The 7129-nt window shown below is 44.2% G+C and overlaps 1 long non-coding RNA gene across 1 annotated transcript; it reads right to left on the reverse strand.

The window, feature by feature from the left end:
• Nucleotides 1–359: 359 nt before the first annotated feature.
• On the reverse strand, nt 360–4906 carry LOC119974741. Its single transcript, XR_005462568.1, has 3 exons — nt 4865–4906; nt 1050–1292; nt 360–694 (listed from the first exon to the last, which is right to left on the reverse strand). It is a non-coding gene; the product is annotated as an uncharacterized LOC119974741 (long non-coding RNA).
• Between the last annotated feature and the right edge of the window lie 2223 nt (nt 4907–7129).

The raw sequence follows: 7129 nt of genomic DNA on the forward strand, positions 1-7129 counted from the left end.
AGAAGGCCACTAACATTTGTGTAACGGTTTACCCATTCAATCTGCAGAATGCAGCGGAGTCCCCTGCATGGAATAAGTGATACAGACATCACTTAGATCTTTCACCCGAACAATGACAAACTCAAGGAGATGCCAATGCTTTGATCAAGGATGCCTCCCTGTGGATTTATAACAAGAAAGTTCCCTATCGTGTCAGTTAAACGCCATGTTTTCATCGCTATTAATAACCATGAGCAGGAAACTAAGGGGTCCATTTAAAATTGAATAGAAAAGTGAAGATGCGTCATACTCCAGCATTAAATTATTTCCTGACTGGTTGATGAAACTGTTCCATTTTGTAATTTTTATTTTGTTGATAAGGTTGGGTTTGCATGATTTCAAATGAAAAATTGAATCAGTTACTATTCTTTGACAGCTCCTTCCAAACCCGTGACTTCTACTGACTCGGACAAGGGCTGCAGATACCTGGGAACACAACCACCTATAAGTTTCCCTCCGGGTCACACACTATTCTGACTTGGAATTGTCTTCTTCTTTGTCTCTCATAATCGCTGAGTAAAAATCCTGGAACTTCCCATCTGACAGCATTGTGGATGTTCCTACACCATATGGACTCTAGTAGTTCACCACCATCTTCACAAGGGCAATTAGGAATGGGCAATAAAATGCCATTCTTCCCAGTAAGGCTCATATCCTGTGAAATAAGTTTTTAAAAATCTGTTTAATAATCTATGTTATCAACTTGAAAAGCCAAATAAAAGGAAGCACTGGTGTCTGGAGAGCACTCTTCATATCTTATCATATTAAGCTTATATAGAACATGGCAAACATTTAACATTGTACAAATGTAATAAGGAAACTGTCTTTACACTGTCTACTATGATTGGCTAAATTATACTAAAAGTTAGCCCACTAAGAAAAGCCCCACAAACCAGGAGGGTTCACCAAAGTATCCAGAGATTCCTCGAAGAAATTACTGTCCTTAATATATCACTCCACACGATATCCAGTCATTTCTAAGCATGATTTTCTACAAACGAATTTCTTACATTTTAATGATTGTATGAAACAATTTTGGCCGAAATTCTCCGGCCGTTGGGATTCTCCTTTTACGCAGGCATCGAACCACCGCCCGCGGGTTTCCCGGTGGTGTGGGATGACTTCAATGGGAAATCCCATTGACAAGCGGCCGGAATAGAGAATCCCGCTGTCAGCGAACAGCGCGCCGTCGAGAAACACGTGGCTGGACGACTGGAGGATCCAACTCAATGTTTACTGTTCCACTGGTCTTGCTAGAGAAAATCAAATCACAGGTTTTTATTGTGTTTTGCACCATAAAAGCAGGAAAGTTGACCCAATGGTCTGTATCCTCTCCCATCCCTACTTCACTATACCCTAACAACAAACCTGAAGATGTTATGATGCAGCTGATCAATGCTTCGAAAATCTTATTAAACAGAAAATCCCTTCAATTGATGAATAAAACAAAATTAAATGAAAGGTTTGATAAGAAGTTTGTAAATAATTATTGTCTGTGAGCAGAAGCCTGCATTGGTTTTCCATTTTATAAAGTTCATCAGATAACAAAAATACCTTTTATGGCCCAAAGCTTTTGAACAAATAGCTCCAAAGGTTATCCAATACTTAAAGGGTTTATCCTGCTCCTGATGATACTGTAATGACAGACGAAAAAAACCTCAAAAAAGATTTTGAGTGTGACATGTAATGTCATTTATTTATTGGTCTGCATTCTGGGCAATGTACCTCCATGCTTGTTACAACCTGTTAACTGCTGTGTTCTCTAATACTGAACACTGACATATTGATTTAACCCAACTGTGTTAAATTACTTTTCCAGCTCACCCACCCATGTTGATTATAATGTCAAAAATGTGTTTCAGTGATAAACTTGATGAATTCAACTGAGCTCTCATCTAGCATTCAGAACAAACGTCCTCTATTTTTATGAGCTTCACAGCAGAGTTGGAAATAAGATCTATATTGAAGCTATCGATGGACAGCTTCCTAAACTTAATTCATGTAGAAGTCTGTTAACACCCTGGCAGATGTGAGACAAAACCACAGCCATAAAGCTGGCTCTAGCTTGTTGCATTTATATTTGGTGGGAACCCAGTGGTCCAGGTTTTTCCAATAAGAATAACAGTGAGGCTAATAGCGGTCATGTTATAACAGGGTAAATCAACAGCAACTTCTGGCATCCACGCAGTCACAATCAAACTTGGATTGTTACTGCCAGAGACATGCTGTTGTTCCACAGGAGGCACTGTTGCAGTCATTACCTTAATCACAGCACCAAAATCAATACAATAAACCCGGGGATGTGTTCATTAGTTCCCCTCTGAAGACTGCTGAACAAATTGGGTTTGTCCATGCAAGAGTAATTGTGTTTTCAACAAGATGATAAATGATAACTACAGCCTCCCCGACACTGAAAAATTAAGTTTACAAGTGTGGAGCCTAATGCCGTAATATTATAATGAATGTTGGAGATTAACAAAAATAAAATAATTTTTGTTTACTTTTTCTGTCTGTAACTTTTATCCCTCCCATTAACTCCATCTTTATTTCCCAAAGCTTGGTCTCTTTTTTTACTTGATTTAAATCTGTAATTCCTGTGGTTAGCACTGTTGCTTCACAGCGCCAGGGACCCGGGTTTGATTCCCACTTGGGTCACTACCTGTGTGGAATCTGCACGTTCTCCCTGTGTCTGCGTGGGTTTCCTCTGGGTACTTTGGTTTCTTCCCACAAGTCCCGAAAGACGTGCATGTCAGGTGAATTGGACATTCTGAATTCTCCCTCCGTGTACCTAACAGGCGCCGGAGTGTGGTGACTGGGGGCTTTTCACAGTAACTTCATTGCGGTGTTAATGTAGCCTACCTGTGACAACAATAAGATTATATTATTATTTATACTTTCTGATATAGACTCCGCAACCACAACCTTGTTTCAGGACAGGTAGGAAGCAGGAATGGGAGGCAATTTTCCAGTCAGGAAATTCAGAAAAACAAGTCTCTCTCAGGTTATTAACTTTGTTGCCATTTCTTTGCTGAAACCAGCCAGATTCTGAGGCTGGCTAGCTGTCGGGTGAGTAGACCAAGGCACAGATGGGGAGTGGAATACAAGGAGAGAGGGATCAAAAAGGCTCAGAATCTGAAGGGCATGATCAGAGACCTGAGGTAAAATCATAGGCTAGAAGGCAGATCAAGATGGTGGTGCGGAGATCACAAGGGTCACCACCTGGAGGTTCCTGTCTAAGTCCCTCACCACCCTGACTTGGAAATATATCTCCGTTCCTTCACTGTCACTGGGGCAACATCCTGGAACTCTCTCCCTAACAGTACAGTGGGTATACCTTTCCTCAAGGACTTCAGCGGTTCAAGAAGGCAGATCACCGCCAGCTCCTGAAGGGCAACTAGGGATGGGCAATAAATGCTGGCCTCACCAGCAACGCCCACATCCCATAAATGATTTTTTAAAAAGATCATGGGAGATGGGTGAAGTTTGTAAGCTGGATCTAGCAAGAGGATGAAAAGGCACTTAGCAGTCTGTTGCAATAGTCCTCCGCCCTCTTTAGCCACTAGATTTCCCGAGGCAGAGAAAGCTTGGCCGGCCAAGGTTAAATTTTAAGTGGCAGCTATCAAGGAGACTTGCAGCTTCATTAAAATGTGCAAATGGACAGGCCTTCTGGAAGCTGCTTAGCTCCTAACCACTGTCGCACCACCATTAAAACCACAAGTGGGTAGGGATTGGATCAGTCATCATGATTTTTAGCATTCAACACAAACAAATTCACACGTTTGTGGGTTCAGGATAGCCCTCTGCAGGGGTCTGCAGGATACCCCTCTGCGTCCACATCGGCTTCCATATTGTCCTCCCCAAGCCCCTGCAGTGCTGGTGGAAAGTCATCCTCCAGATAAATTCGATCCTGAAGGGCAAAGTTGTGCAATGCACAACACACCACAATTGTCATGAGTTTCATCTCCACTGTTGAGGCATTGGAACAGTTAGAGTTCAGCTTCAGGTCTTCCTTCAACATTTCAAAAAGGTGTCCCATTGTTTCCTTGCTGTAAGCCCAGTCTCCTGGCACACATCTCCTCTGACACCATTTCATATGATGTCCTTTGCCTGTACACTCTCAGGGGTGGATAACTGATTTGCTTCATCACCGGGTAGACATGTAGCCTGATTCTTCTCTCGTGATCCCTGCGCCTATGTCAAAGCCTTAAAAGAATGTCAGTGATTTTAAGAAGCCAAACTAAAAGTGTGATGCACCAGCGGTGATAAGAGCATGACTCCAGATTTTGAATCTGTACTGGTTTCTGCAAAACCTATTAGAGAAATACTTCACATTAACTTTACAGGAGGCTTGCATTTGTTACCTAAAGCATTAAACTATCTGAAAGCATTTGAAATAACCACTGAGGTTTGTAAGGATCAACATTACATCAGGGAGATGCTTAAACAACACAGCTTAAAGTACATTGCAAAATCCAAATGTACTTTAGCTGAAGCTTTTGCATTCACTCCAAACCCACTTTATCCATATAGTCTCTTTAACGGAATTAACATCCTCATGCCAAACCAAACTTTGAAAAAAATCTTTATTTCACATTCTGTGACTCCAAAACCCCTTCATACATTAAAGTACTTTTTACTGGAATTAACGACCTCTTGATAAACCAAATTAAATATATTTCTTTCACTTTCTGTGTATTTTAAACATCCTATAAACACTATTATTAAAGATTAACCCACCTAAAAAATCCTCTCCAATGTCTCCTGCCTCTGCTCCCTGATTCCGGAAGAGAAAAAAAAGCGCAAATAAACAAGCCTAAATACTTACCTAACGTCGGGGCAAACTGGCCAGGTTAGCGCTGCCCCATGACCCAGCATTCAGCTGCTTCTGCACAGCACTTGCAACAAAAGACTTTCAAAGAACCAGGTTGGAAGTTTGAATTTGGTGTGCTTTGAGTGCGCATGTCCATGCAGCAGGACTTTCACATTGTCTCATCGCGCATGTGCGGCGTGCGATCTCTGCATGCCAGAAGATTCAGTGGAAGTTATGGGCCCAAGACTACATGCTATCTGCTCACCCCAGTAGACATAAAAAAACAATGGGACTATTTTGAAGTCAATCAGTAGAGTTGTCCTGGTATCCGATTGAACAGTTAACTCATAACCTAAACCATTAATAACTGATCACTTGGCCAGATCTTTTACTGTACTTCTCCATGTTACCGCAGTGATTTTTTTTTTATAAATGTTTTTTATTGGGTTTTTGAACAAAGTATATTTACCGTTATGTACACAGAATAAAATATATACATACACATAGAAGAGAAGGGAACACGCACAAAAAAACAAAACAAAAAAATTAGAATAAAATAATTGGTAGGGTATTATGCGCTAGCTCATTAACAGCAACTCTATACAATTGGCAATATTATTTTTAACACACATGTAGGCATCTGTTTGTGGTGGGGTGGGGGAAACTGGGGAGGTACATATACACTTGGGTGCCGGAGAAACAAATACAGAATAATTCCAGAGGGCAATATGCGAATCGTTCTGGTTTTGGTGTTGTCACTTGCTTCTCCCGGACGGATTTCGCTGCCGTTGTCGACTCGCGTTCACCTCCGCTTCAGCCGTTCGTCCCGTCCTTCGCCCATATTTTCCTTGCTCTCTGTTCCTGTAGATGCCAAGTTTGTTATTGTTTCCCATGCCCTTCTTCCGGCTGTCGTTCCCTTGCCTCCCCCCTCCTCTCTGGTTCCCCTCTATTGTTCCTGGTCTCCTCCCTCTTCCCCTCCCCTCCCCCCATTTCTGCCCCCTTCCCCCTGTCCCCTTCTCCTGTGGTTCGCCTTTCTTTTCCCTGAGGTTTAGCTGTTACACACCCCCCCCCCCCCCCCCCCCACCCCCTGTTTATCCCTCCCTCTCCAGCCTCGGCTGCTCTCCCCTGATTCTTGGCGACCTGGCTATTCTTCTGCTTGTTCGTTGACCACAAACAGGCCCCGGAAAAATTGGGTAAATGGCTCCCACATTCTGTGGCTCCCACATTCTGTGGAAGCCATCGTCTGACCCTGGGATGGCAAATTTGATTTTCACCATTTGGAGAGATTCTGAGAGGTCGGACAGCCAGTCTGCAGCTTTGGGTGGTGCTGCTGACCACCAGCCGAACAGGATTCTAAGGTGTGCGATCAGAGAGGCAAAGGCAAGGGCGTCAGCCCTCCTCCCCAGGAATAGATCTGGCTGGTCTGAAACCCCGAAGACCGCCACTTTCGGGCATGGCCCCACTCTCACCCCCACCACTTTGGGCATCACCTCGAAGAAGGCTGTCCAGTACCTCTCAAGTCTGGGCAAGACCAGAACATGTGGGCATGGTTGGCCAGGCCTCCTTGGCACCTTTCACATCTATCCTCCACCTCCGGCAAGAACCTATTCATAGGAGTTCTTGTTAAGTGGGCTCTATGTACCACTTTTAGTTGCGTCAGGCTGAGCCTTGCGCATGTGGAGGTGAATTTGACCCTGTGCAGTGCTTCGCTCCAGAGTCCCTACCCTATTTCAATTCCCAGGTCTTCCTCCCATCTCTTTCTTGTTGCGTCCAGTACGGTGTCGGCCCTTTCTACCAGTCGGTCATATATGTTGCTACAGTTCCCTTTATCTAGGATGCTTGCGTCCAGTAGGTCTTCCAGTAATGTCTGTCGTGGCAGTTGTGGGTACGTCCTTGTCTCCTTTCGTAGGAGGTTTTTGAGTTGCAGATACCTTAGCTCGTTCCCCCTGGCCAGCTGGAAATTCTCTGTCAGTTCGTCCAGTGTTGCGATCCTGCCATCTGTATATTGGTCCCTGACTGTCAGTGTCCCTCCGTCCTGTCCCCACTTTTTAAAGGTGGCGTCAGTCAATGCTGGTGTGAACCTATGGTTGCTGCAGATGGGATATTTGTCCAACATTGTTGCCGTAGTTGGTTCCAGGACTGGAGGGTGGCTTTCACCACCAGGCTGCTGGAGTGGTTTTGGGTAGGGATGGGAGTGCCGCCGTGGCGAGGGACCGGAGGGAGGTCCCCTTGCAGGAGGCCTCTTTCGGGCGCACCCACTTGGCTTCTGCCTCCTTGATC

Source organism: Scyliorhinus canicula, chromosome 12, assembly GCF_902713615.1.
Source record: "Scyliorhinus canicula chromosome 12, sScyCan1.1, whole genome shotgun sequence".
NCBI classification, from domain to species: Eukaryota; Metazoa; Chordata; class Chondrichthyes; order Carcharhiniformes; family Scyliorhinidae; genus Scyliorhinus; species Scyliorhinus canicula.